This window comes from Nicotiana sylvestris, chromosome 4 (genome assembly GCF_000393655.2).
Source record: "Nicotiana sylvestris chromosome 4, ASM39365v2, whole genome shotgun sequence".
Taxonomy (NCBI): Eukaryota; Viridiplantae; Streptophyta; class Magnoliopsida; order Solanales; family Solanaceae; genus Nicotiana; species Nicotiana sylvestris.
Window position 1 is genome coordinate 139,650,678 of NC_091060.1, and position 13,542 is coordinate 139,664,219.

Sequence of the window (13,542 nt, forward strand, 5' to 3'; positions counted from 1 at the left end):
TTGGTCTCAACAATACCCATGTTCCTGAGAACCTCGTGGCAGCTGTCTAGATAATCCTTGGGATCCTCAGTAGATGCACTGCTGAAAGTAGAAGTGAAGAGCTTGGTGAACCTATCTAGTCTCCACAAAGCATCGGCGGACATAGCCGCTCCATCACCGGTCTGAGCTATCACACCCAGTTGTACTGCTCCAACTGGCTGAACCGCTAGAGTTTGAATCTGAGGAGTTGCCTGCTCCAGAGTGTGAGTAGCAGGAGTCTGGGCCCCTCCTCCAGCCTGAGAGACGGCTGGTGCTACCAGAAGCAAGCCTGCCCGGGTGACACTCTCCATGAGGCCCACTAATCGGACCAGAGCATTCTGAAGAACTGGGGTAGCAATAAACCCCTCTGGGACCTGAGTTGGGCCCACCGGAACTGCTGGATCCGGAACCTCCTCATCAAAATCAACCTGAGGCTCCGTCACTGGGGCTACTGCTCGGGGCTGAGATCTGCCCCTACCTCAACTTCTACACGGCCTCGCCCTCTTCCTCTCGTAGGATGCTGGGGGCTCAGGCTGCTGAGTAGAGGATGAGGAAGCGCGTGTTCTCGCCATCTGTGAAAGAAGAGAGTAGAAGTTCAATTAGCATTGAGAAACAAAATCGCACGATAGGAAAGAATAAATGTGAAGTTTTTCCTAACTCAGTAGCCTCTAAGGGATAAATATAGATGTCTCCGTACCGATCCCTCAGATTCTACTAAGCTTGTTTGTGAACAGTGAGACCTATGTAACCTAGAGCTCTGATACCAACTTGTCACGACCCGAATTTCCCACCCTCGAGAGTCATGATGGCGCCTACTAATGGGAGCTAGGCAAGCCAAACCTTAACTACTTGCTACATTTTCATTTTTGCTTCTTTTTAACAAACACCAGTCGATAATATGATAAAAGCGGAATTTTAAATAAATTAGCGAAATTCAACAATTATATATCTTAAGACTGCGTCTATTACAACTTCTAAAACCTCAAATACCCCAAAACCTAGTGTCATAGTGTCACAGACTGTCTAAGAGTTACTACATACAAGGTCTAAAGAAATACAATACACTGTTTCTGAACAAAATGAAATGAAACAAGAAATAGAGATAGAGGGAGATGCCAGGGCATGCGGATGCCTGCAGGTCTACCTTGGGTCTCCGGGTGGGCTGAAGGAAGCACTCCAACTACTGTCCGAAAGCTGCTCCTGGATCTGTACACAGTACAGAGTATAGTATCAGCACAACCGACCCTATGTGCTGGTAAGTGTCTAGCCTAACCTCGGAGAAGTAGTGACGAGACTACGACCAGACCACCAAATAAATCTGTGCAGTTTATATATATATACAGCGGAAAAGAAATACAGAAATAACCAGTCAATGTGGGAGGGGGAAACATACTGTGGGGAAGATAATAATTCCGAATAGAAAGACATCAAGTAAGGAAAGAAACAACATAACTAAAATATCAATAAGGAAGCAGAAATCAACAATTGCACTGCATCACCCTTCGTGCTTTTACTCTCAGCCTTACCAAAGCAGTTATACAATAATAATGTGCACGACATCACCCTTCGTTCTTTTACTCTCATCCTCAACAAAATAATCATATAATCAAAATGTGCACGGTATCACCCTTCGTGCTTTTACTCTCTTTCCTCGCCATATAATCCATAGAATCAGCACATAATGGTACGTCGTGCGACACAACATCACCCTTTGTGCTTTACACTCTTTTCTTACAATAACAAACAATGCACGACATCACCCTTCGTGCTTTATACTCTTTCCTCACAATAACAAAGAATGCACGACATCACCCTTCGTGTTTTAAGACTCTTCCTCACCCAAACAACAATCACAAGCAAAGGGGCAAAGGAATAAACAAAATAGCAATAGAGATCCCGTCAAGGGAACAACAGTTAAACAATTAAATCCCGACAAAGGAACAACAAATAAATCAACAATAGCCCGGCAAGGGTGACAACATAATGATCTCTTCTCTTTCTCAATTTTACTTCACAATTCACTTCACAATTCGAGCCAATGCTCTAGAGGTTCGATTATCACTTATACTTACACAATTCATTTCACAACTTGAGCCAATGTTCTGAAAGTTCAATTGTCACTTATACTTTCACAATTTCGCTATACAACGTAGGCCAATATTCCTCAATGTTCATAGGCCACAATTCTTTCCACAAACTTTATACAACAATTAGAAATCTTCACCAAGGCATGAATAATACAACAAAATCATGAAAATCACAATATAAGACTCATGGTCATTCTTGACACCAACATATAGATACTCGTCACCATGCCTATACATCATACTCGACAAGAAGCAAATAGCAAATAGGACACAACTCCTAATCCCTCAAGCAAAGGTTAGACCAAACACTTACCTCGATGCCACGAACACAACTCAAGGTTCAATTATAGCTTTACCCCTTGATTTCACCGCCAATTCACTCGTATCTAGTCACAATATTCTTAATTACATCAATAAACGCTAAATGAAAAAATTTCGAATGCATGAAAATGAGTTTTCCAAAGTTTTACCCAAAAAGTCAAAAATCGCCCCCGAGCCCACGTGGTCAAAACCTGAGGTTCGAACCAAAACCCGATTACCCATTACCCCATGAGCTCAAATATGTAATTTGTTTTGAAATCGGACCTCAAATCGAGGTCCAAATCTCCAATTTTTGAGAAACATAGGTTCTACCCAAAACACCCAATTTCCCCCATGAAAATAATTGATTTGAAGTTGAAATCATGTTAAAAGATGTTAATGATTGAAGAAAACTAGTTAAAAATGACTTACAATTGATTTGGAGAAGAAATGTTGTTTGAAAAATCGCATATGTTTTTGGGATTTTTGAAAAGTGCAAAATAACTAAAATTCTCGTCTATATATACCCCTCTCAAACCCTCTCTGCGGACCGCATAAAAAGGACTGCGACCGCGGAGTTCCATCGCGGACCGCAAGAAATCGAGCGAGGCCGCAAAGGATTGGACTTGCTCACCGCGGACCGCACAAATCCCACCACAGTCGCGGAGTACCCACCGCGGTTGCGAAGCTTCCACCGCGGACCGCGAGACTTGGCTTCAAAAACCTGCAACTTCTCTGAATATATAACTTTTTCCTAAGTGTAAAAACATCCCGAAACACACCCGAGCCCTCGGGTCTCCAAACCAAATGTCATATTAACTCAAAAATATCATATGGACTTACTCGTGTAATCAAATCAAAAATAACCTCATGAACATCAAATTAAATCTCGAGATCAATGAAATTTTCTCAAAACTTCTTTAAACATAAATTTTGCAATTTAAGTCCGAATCACATCATGTGACATCCGTTTTCACCAAATTCCACAGAAATATCTTAAATCATATATAAGACCTGTACCGGGTGCCGGAACCAAAATACGGGTCCGACACCATCATGTTCTAATCAAATTTCATTTCAAATTTCTTTAAACAATTCCAGAAAACAATTTCCTTTTAAAAATTCATTTCTCGAGCTTGGGACCTCAGAATTCAATTTCGGGCATACGCCCGAGTCCCATATTTTCCTACGGACCCTCCAGAACCGTCAAATCACGGGTCCGGGTCCGTTTACCCAAAACATTGACCGAAGTCAAATTAGCTCATTTTATAATCAAAACTTATCATTTTTCACAGATTATTATATTTAAGCTTTCCGGCTACGGGCCCGGACTGTGCACATAAATCGAGGTGACTCTAAATGAGGTTTTCAAGGCCTCAGAACACAGAAGCTCCGGTTTTAAACAAGTGATGACCTAAAGGTCATCACACTTTTGAGCCTGAAGGAAGATAGTGATTAACTCGTGGTCATCCATGGGTGGCTTACTCTAGCGCTTGCTCTCTCCATTTAATGGATACTTCTTGAAACTTTCAGTTGGTTTCCTCTTCATATTTGAAAGGGAATTGCGGTCCGGGGAAATGTCCACGTTGTATTAGAACTATTTGATAAAGGCCCGGGCCATGTCATCCCAAACATGCCAGTGAGAGGTGTCTTGATCAGTAAACCATTCAGAGGCTATCCCCATAAGGCTTTCCCCAAAATAAGCCATTAGTAATTCTTCATTTCCTCCCGCACCTCTTAGTTGATTGCAATACCTTTTTAAGTGGGCTATAAGATCACCGTGTCCATCATAATTTTCGAATTTGAGAGTCTAGAAACCAGGTGGCAAGTGGACATCGGGAAACATACATAAATCCTTGAAGGCAATACTCTTATGACCTGCCAACCCTTGCATGTTTTCAGCTTTTGTTTTAAGCTTTTTATTTTTTGGGTCATTTCTTCCTGTGCCATCTTTCGGGCAGGCTTCTCAATCTTTGCAGGAACATCAAATAGGTACGAGTGGTACTTAGGAGAGTGGTACTGTTCTTGCTGAGTAGCAAATTATCACTCATGGCTTTTCTTCTGTACCATTGTTGGGTGTGGGATAGTGAAGACGAGCATAATAGCAGTGGTTGTCTAATTAGTTGTCAATGACACACTTTGGGAGCGCGCAATAGAAGTTCCAGTTGTAGTCGTACAGTTGGGATAAAGACTAAACCCGGGTGGATAATTTGATCAAACAATGAGACCTGAATGGTAGTAGTCGAGATGGATGTGAACTCTAGGAAACCATGAATAGAAAAGGGCGGTCCTCGGCCGTTGGCCCATGCTTGACACATTTCGGTCATTTGTTGTTTCAGTATTCTATTTTCCTCGACCACAGTAGACTCTTGTTAAACCCTCTGACCCTGAGTCTCTTGACCACTTGTAACAGCTTCGATCTCAGTTATCAATGGCATTTTTCCATTGGATCTTGTGTTGCCAGCTTACCACAAATTCACCACCTCAAACTTTCTTTATAATTCAAAAAAGAGACATTTTAGAATGGACTAAGTCGGTCCTTATTATTATCAACATCATTGTTTTAACACTTTTTTTTTAAAAATGATCGATCGAACCTGATGTGGGTTGCCTACGTATTATGTGGGAACATGAATCAGATCTTACATTGTTCGGGAAGATCGGGAATAAAGTAAATAAACTAACTCTTTTTTTAAGATTTTGATTTTTTTTAATTTCCGAAAGAAAGACTTATAAAGAAGAAAGAATTTTTTTGGATTTCGATTTGTTTGTTTTTTAAGAATTTTTTAAAAGAAAAACTTATAAAGAAGAAAGAATTTTTTTTTGAATTTTGGACTCTTTTTTCTTGGGATTTCGAAGGAAAAACTTCTAAAAGAAGAAAGAAAATATTTTTGAATTTTTGAACTTTTATTTTGAATTTATGAAAGAAATACTTCTAAAGAAAAAAAGAAAATATTTTAAAATTTTGAATTTTCTTTTCAATTTTTGAAAGAAGAATGAACATATTTTTGGATTTTAAGAAAAAATTAAAAGAAAATATTTTTGTATTTTTAAAAATTGAGGTTTAAAAGAAAGACATTCTAAAGAAGGAAGTAATGGAAAATATTTTTGGATTTTTTTGAAAACTGTGGGCTGGAACTGATGAGGTTTGCCTACATATCTCACATCCGATGAGAATCAAACCCGTGTAGTTCGACAGTTTTGACGGAATAGGGAAACATGACTTATTGAAAACATTGACTTATTTTCTTTTCTCTTTTTTTTTTCAAAATTTTTGTAGAGTTTCGGATTTCAAATACCTATCTTTCACTCTTTTTTTTTACGTTTTTTATTTTCTTTCCTTATTCTAGAAGCCAGTCAACATGCAAACTGAAACAAACAAATATGCAAGTAGCACGTAAGATGCATCAAGATGGTTATTTTAATACGAGTACACCTGTCCTAGATAGACCCAACCCTTGTTTTGAGTCCCTAAAGTCAAATGCACGTGATGCAAACAAACGTTCCTACCAGGGATCCTGCATGAGGCTATGTTATTCTAAGTTTAAATCCTGAGGTATATTCTTCTAGACCTGGCTTACCAGAGCGGACAACTCGAGCCGAGAGGGGGCGGCGTACCAAATATACAGAAGCTTCACCGGCTTCGCAACTTGTCTGATCCTCGTTCTAAAATTAGGATATGACTCTAACAGAAAAGAAGCCACGCCAGCGTGCAGTTCCTAGAAGATTTAGAAGACTCAGATAGAAGAAGGGTTTTGTAAAAGTTTTACATACAATTCAAGCAATATAAAAGCAGTATTTAGCACGTTAGGCTCAAACACATAAAAAATCAGATAATAAACAAAAACCAAGTATAACAGTTATTCTCAGCTCGAATTCTGAACTCTGAACCAGAGATTCTGGATTCTTGTCCCCAGCAGAGTTACCAGAGCTGTCACACCTCCTTGTTCCCGAGGGGATATGGAGTTTTTCTAATTGAAGTGACATAATTCGAAATGGGATTATTTATTTATTCAGAGTTGCCACTTGGAATAATTTATGGTGTCCCAAGTCACCGGTTTACTTTAGATCCCAAATCGAGAAAATTTAACTCTATTTTAAAGTCCGCAAAACTAGAAGATCAGGTAAGGAATTCTGTTAACCCGAGAGAAGATGTGAGGCACTTTCGAGTTCCGTAGTGTTAGCACGGTCGCTCAAATATTAGTAATTGGCCTAATTATCTGATTTAATACATATTTAAAACCTATTGTGCCTTTTAACTTTATAGCCGCTTTTAATAGAGTTTTTATTGCTTTTAGGATTTATGAAATTTTTTTGAACAAGTCGCAAAGTCGCACACTCGTTTGTTTTTGTACACATTGCTAATCGCACCACGTGAAACACACCCACGATTTACAACCTATTGATTTTATTAGTATTTGAAATTATGATCGAGTTGCATGAAATGCACATCCGAATTGAAAATTATGAATCGTGATCATGCCACAGGAACCGTGCCCATGTCCACGATAATTTATTAATTGCGCCTAAAGTAAACTACGATATTTGAAAGTTATTTATTCCTAATTTGGAGATTAATGTAAAGCATGATTTATGTATATAATATTACTCCTCAAACTGACATACTCAAAGTAATGGGAAGCACAAAGCCCTAAGAAATGTGCCATATTGCTAATAAGAAATGAATGCAAGTCCCATTTTCAAGATTGATCAAAATATATGGACATATTTTTACACTAGAACTACTAGGAATGTAAATGATGTCTTCTTATATATTCAACAGATGCAACTTTCAGGTAGAAATGAAGTCGATACTTTGAATTTATTTATTTTTCCTGGTAAGCAATGTTCATATTTTTCTTCGTGAAACATCATTAAATATGCATCCCTATACCTAAAAACTCAATTGAGTCTCCAAATAATCAGCTTAAATGAGCTAAAATAAAAAATATATATAAAGGCAAAAGCTTACAGAACAAAGAGACAAAATAAGCTCAGGAACATGTAGGTTCATAATATGAGCTAAAAGCATACTGTTTATTTTACAAGATCAAAATTTTATCCCAAACAAATCTTGAAACAAGAGAAATAATTACATAACCAAATGGAATAAAAGGGAAAGGAAAGAAAAACATGTAAAATTCAATAAATAAAAAAAAGCAAACCTCATTAATCAAGTCATCTCAAAAGCTCCATAACCTTTTAGCTAGAAATTCCTTTATTATTTTGAAGATGAGAACCTTAAAACAAAATGACACATGCATCAAATCTACGAAAAGAACTCTCACGAATTAAACCGGAGTTGCTAAACGAAAACCTCGTCGGCGACGACCTCGAGCACAAAACTTTAACGGGATTAATAAAGGATTTTGGAATTGTTATAATGGCGTTTTTGAGGTAGTATTTCTGCTGGTTTTGAGCTGAAGTTTCAGCTTACTTCATTGAGTTTTTAGACAACTTCCATGGCAAGAAATGAAGTTTTAATGGTGGTTTTGAGAGGTGTAGATGCTGCGTTTTTAGGGCTGGAGTTAAGGAGTTGGGTGACGGCTGATTTCTAAAGGTAGGTGTCTGATTTTTCTCTTGTGTGTGGGGGGGGGGGGGGATGGTCTGCCGCTTCTCTATTCAGAATGAGAGAGATAGAGACGATGGTCTTTTTGTTTTTTTTTTTGAAATCTGCAGCTGTCAGCTCTTAGATATTCAAAGGTTTGTGGCTGATTTTTTTTCTTTTTAAGGGAAGTGGGGGTGCTGCTTGGTTAAAAGGGTTATGGGATAAGAAGGTTCGGCCTATGTGGGGATCCAAATTTGGGCCTTAATTCTACAAGTCTTGCAATTTGGCTAAATTAAATAGAAAAAATAAAATTATTATTTTGTGTTTTTAATTCTTTTATTTTAAAACATTGAAGATAAAAATATTTATAAACTCAAATAAATATTAAAAAATGCTCCGAATTCTAAATATAATCTTTAAAAATCACGTGGGTCAAAAATTACGTGCTTACATTGCTTAGCCTTATGCAATTATGGAGGCTGCTTAGCCTCATGCAAGAACTGGAGACAAGGCTTAGTCTCATGCAAAGAAAGGTAGTGCTTAGCCTTATACAATCACTGAGGCAATGCTTAACCTCATGAAAAAAATGAAGACAATGCTTAGTCTCATGCAAGGAAAGGCAGTGCTTAGCCTTTTGCAATTACGGAGGCAATGCTTAGCCTCATGCAAGAAATGGACACAATGCTTAGTCTCATGCAAGGAAGGGAGACAATGCTTAGTCTATGAAAAAGAAGGCAGTGCTTAGCCTTATGCAATTACTGTCACACCTCCTTTTTACCACCCGAGAGGGGATATATTAGAGTTTTTCCAACTAAAGTGACATTATTTGAAATGGAATTATTTTATTTATTTTTAGAGTCGTCACTTGGGATAATTTATTTGGTGTCCCAAGTCACCGGTTTATTTTTTAAATCCTAAATCGAGGAGAATTTTTACTTTATTTAAAAGTCTGCGAAATCAGAAATCTAGGTAAAGAATTCTGTTAACCTGGGAGAAGGTGTTAGGCATTCCCGAGCTTCGTGGTTTTAGCAAGGTCGCTTTAATCATACTTGGCTCAATTAAATTGTCTAATTACTAGTTGTAGAACCTATGTGCATCTACCCCTTTACCGCTTTTATTTGCTTAATTACTCTTAATTAAGGAACTATCTAAAAAAACGAATCACGCGTACGTGTACTCATTTCGTTTGGCGCATCAAAAATCATATCATGCGTACGTGTCCATAATTAATCACTCTTTATTATTATTAAGAAAGTTTAGCCAAAGTTGCGCGAACGCATACCTCGAATTTATTTTTGGTATCATAATTATGTTATGGGAATGTGTACATAATTACGATAGTAGATTATAAGCGTGTCTAAAGCAAACTATGGTGTTCAAATTGGTCTTTCTAAGGTTTAAGGATTATTGGAAAGTTATTGATGCAGGGCTTTACCTGCTAGTTTTTACTATACCGGCCATCTATTTCGTATTTTGTATTTTGTATTTCATATCTCTTATACTGCTGTTATTTTATTATGCATTTTTATGGTACTAATATATCGGCTCCTGTTGCTTTTTTGAGCCGAGGATGTCCTGGAAACAACCTCTCTACCCATCGGGGTAGGGGTAAGGTCTGCGTACATATTACCCTCCCCAGACCCCACTTGTGGGATTATATTGGATCGTTGTTGTTGGATAAGCCTAGTAAAAGAAGTGTGGCTTTGACTAGGAAATGTTAATATAACCAAATACATTATAAACGAATTCATTACTAATATTTTATTCACATGATCTGATTTGAACTAAAACCAGTGTTCGACTTAATATTTATCATTCTCCAAAATGGGTCGATTTAAAGTTGGGCCCGAAAAGCAAAGCATTAGCATCTCAATTTTGCATACTTAATACTTTTGCATACATGGTCAAATTTAGTATTACAAGCATATAAAATTCGACTGGAAAATTCATCAAGGTACTGCCATCTGGACAATCAATCATCAATTATCAGTATTGAACCAACCCGTACTTTCATTTTTTGATAAGAACGAAAATGATAAACAAAAATGTAGTGAGGCAAATTTGTGAATGAAAGAGTCAGAAGTGGGTTAGCTTCTAGAAAAGCAAAAATTGGCTCAAGAAAGAGAACAAATTATTTTTCAGAAGCAATAAAAAAGAACACCCACTTAGAACTGCAACAAATCCGTACTATGATACTATTTTTACATTTGTTGTTAAAGCTTTTAGATTTGTAGGGCACCCCACAGAAAACTTGCAAGTATTTCAGTACTTCCACTTCTACCTATTTCAGCCAAACTAATTAATAACACCATGAATTAATGGAGGAGAGCTTTAAAACAAATTCAATAGCTAAGAAAAAGCTAAATCTACGACACTTAATATGAATATGACGTGAAGAGTTAATTGAAACAAAAGTAATAATGCCACATATCAATAAAGATAGAATATCTTAACAATTTTTACGGCTAAAACGCTAGATCTATAAAATCACAAATAGTTGTAGCACAAACAAACATAACTTTCATTCATAAGCTCAACGAAGATGTAATAGGTGAATATACACATACCTAGTAACAAAAAATAACTGAAAAGCAGATGAATCAACCAAAAACGGTGTCAAATAATGTCTCAGTTACCCCTCCAAAATTCCAGCGGTACAACAGCAGAAAATTCACGGCGAAATCAACCTTCAATAGCTTTGGAATCCAAAAAAAAGTGCCCGAAATCTCATTCTTAGATCTCATTTTTTTAGTTTTGGATTTCGGAATTCTCTTATAATCCGTGGAGGCGTGTGAATGGATTCCCCCGTGAATGTGAATATCTGTGAGTCTATGAGTGTGGATGAGTGATATGAGATGCAAGTGAGGAGAGTGAGATGGAAGATAGAGGTGATGCTCGTTCTTTTTCTGTTCAAGAACGCCGCTCCTGGGTCTTTCTAAAAGGGAGGTGTCTGTTCCTCGTCTTTTGTCAAAGATATCTAGGTTTTTTAATTAAAGGGTAGGGCGTTTGGGTAAGTTAGGTGGGCTGGGCATTTTTTGAGGAATTGGGCCATGCAAATTGGCCCATATCCGAAATTAGACCCAAAAATAGCTTAATCCTCTTTTCTTTCTTTGTTTTCTTTTTCTTTTTCTTTAATTTTGAAAATCCTAAGTAAATTAATTAAGTCCTAAATTAATCTATTTTTGTAGAAATTAAAATTCTTTATCTATTTCTAACATTAAACAACTAATTGACCCAAAATTAAAGAAAAATGCTAATTTTAAAAACTAAAATCTAAATATGTAAAAATGACCATTTTTGTAATTTTTTCGTTAATAATGCAATTAAATCAATGTAATTAATTCCTATATACAAATTGAACCTAAGATGTCATGAAATTAAAATGTGACAATTTTTTTATGATTTTCTTATGATTTTAAAATATTAAACATGCATGAAATGCAACTAAATAAAGAAAAACTCGTAAAAATTAATTAAAATTATTTTGGATTTATTTTTAGGAGTTATTTTCATGTAGGGCAAAAATTAGGTGCTCAAAGCTGCCCCTCTTTACTCGGAAACATAAAGAGTTTTCGGGCAAAGATAAAGTGAGCAATTACGAGCAATTTTTGCCTATTTGAAACTTCATGGGAAATATTTTTTTTAAAAAAAAGTCTGACCGAACCTTGCTTCGGAGGTTGCCTAGATATCCTTGGCTATAAAGGAATTAGGTCAGTGTAGTTTTGGAAGTTTTGGTAGCTGAGACTACCGCAAAACTGTGATTTCACTGTTGTTGCTGCTGTTTCTGCTTGTTGATCTCCTTATTACACCAAAATGAAAATATAAAATGCTAAACTAGCTAAGCCTATCAACTACGAGTTACAAGATTCCTATCTATAAACCTTCTAAAGTTTGATCTTGAGTCTTGACTGATTTTTTTCTGTAGGCTCTCATGAGAATCTTGATGCTCGTTAGCCGCAACCGCTGGTTCATACTTCTTCAGCTTTTCGGATCAAGGCGGGACATGCAAAGCTTGTGACTCCAATTATATCTTGAGCAGTCCATATCTTTTCTCCGCTTCTACACTTAAAGTTCACTTCTTTTCTTATTTTTCTTTTCTTTTATTTGGATTGAGACTTCTTCTTTTGGTAGTCTCAAGCCTCGTGCCTTATGGTAAAAACCTGTTCAGGCACCAAAACAAACAAACAAACGAAATTTTTCTGCCCCAGTTTTCACTAGGAAAATTTCGTGAGTTATTGCACCAAAATCTAAAATATTTCTTTATTGAAAGCAATAAAATCAGGATTGTGTGTACTTGAGAAAAAGAGATTAGGGAGTGGAGACCCTCTATCTAAAATGAAATCAACTGGGGATTGGAGACCCTAAATTGGAAAGATTACCAGGTTATGCTGGCATCAACTAGGGAGTGGGACCCTATACTGGAAAATACTACCAGGTTATGCTGGCAGGGTCACCGAGTTATGCCGAAAAGGTCCTCGGGTTATGCCGGGGAAGTCATCGGGTTATACCAAAAAGTCATCGGGTTATGCTAGAAAGGTCCTCGGGTTATGCCAGGGAAGTCATCGGGTTATGTCGGAAAGGTCGTCGGGTTATGCCGGAAAAATCATCGGGTTATGACGGAAATGTCCTCGGGTTATGTCGGGGAAGGTTGATAACTAGAGATTCTAGTTCAGTTTGCACTCCTTTTTACTTGAGTTTTGGATTAAAAATGTATACAAATAGTCCCAAAGACTTACATGTTGTACTTGTTTGCATGGTTTGGTCAAAAAAAGTGACAAGTAGTCAAAACCAGCCCAAAAAGGAGTGAAACATGCACAAGTACCAAGAACAAGTCAAGGCACTACTGCAGCTGCAAAAGACTCACCGCGGCCGCAGACCATTTAGTGCGGTCCGCGGTGGATGAGTTCAGAGAGGGGCACTTTTGGAGCTTAAAGCAGTGTGGTCCACGAAGGATTTCTCGCGGGTGTAGTTAGCCTCTTTGCGACCGCAATCCATTTTATGTGGTCCGCGGAAAGGGGATTCAGAGAGTTGGGAGTTTGAAGATTGGAAGCCAATGCGGTCCGCAGTCCATTTTGTGCAGAGCGTAGTGAAGCCACCGTGTTCGCAGTGCATTTTATGCGGTCCGCAGTGGCTAGATTCAGAGACTAAGCATTTTAGCTAAAAAGCCTCACCGCGGCCGCGGTGCATTTTTCGCGGTCCGCATACCTCCGTCTGAGGTATTTTTGTCCAGAAAATTTGACCTAGTATAAATACTTTCTTTTCACATTTTTAGGGTATCTGTTCGAATCCAGAGCACGTGAACGACGGTTTTGTTCAATTTTGAGTAATTTGTAGCTAGTTTAACACTGAATCTTCAATTATTTACTTTGTAATCAAATTATATGGGTTATTCTTCATCTATTTATCGTTTTCTTCCATTATTATAAGTAGCTAGACCCATTAGCTAGGGTTGTGGCTCAATCCTAGTGTGGGTATTTGATGGGTTATTTGTTCTAAGGCTTAGATGTTCACGAGTAGTTGATATTTGGATTGATTTGTGTTTTCCATGTTGAATTGGTGGTTGCAAACACTAATTTGTGCCTTTTTGAC

The 13,542-nt window shown here is 37.5% G+C and overlaps 1 long non-coding RNA gene across 1 annotated transcript; it reads right to left on the bottom strand.

The window, feature by feature from the left end:
• Positions 1-515: 515 nt before the first annotated feature.
• On the bottom strand, positions 516-10,902 carry LOC138889061 (uncharacterized). Its single transcript, XR_011406626.1, has 3 exons — positions 10,521-10,902; positions 1,163-1,224; positions 516-590 (listed from the first exon to the last, which is right to left on the bottom strand). It is a non-coding gene; the product is annotated as an uncharacterized lncRNA (long non-coding RNA).
• Between the last annotated feature and the right edge of the window lie 2,640 nt (positions 10,903-13,542).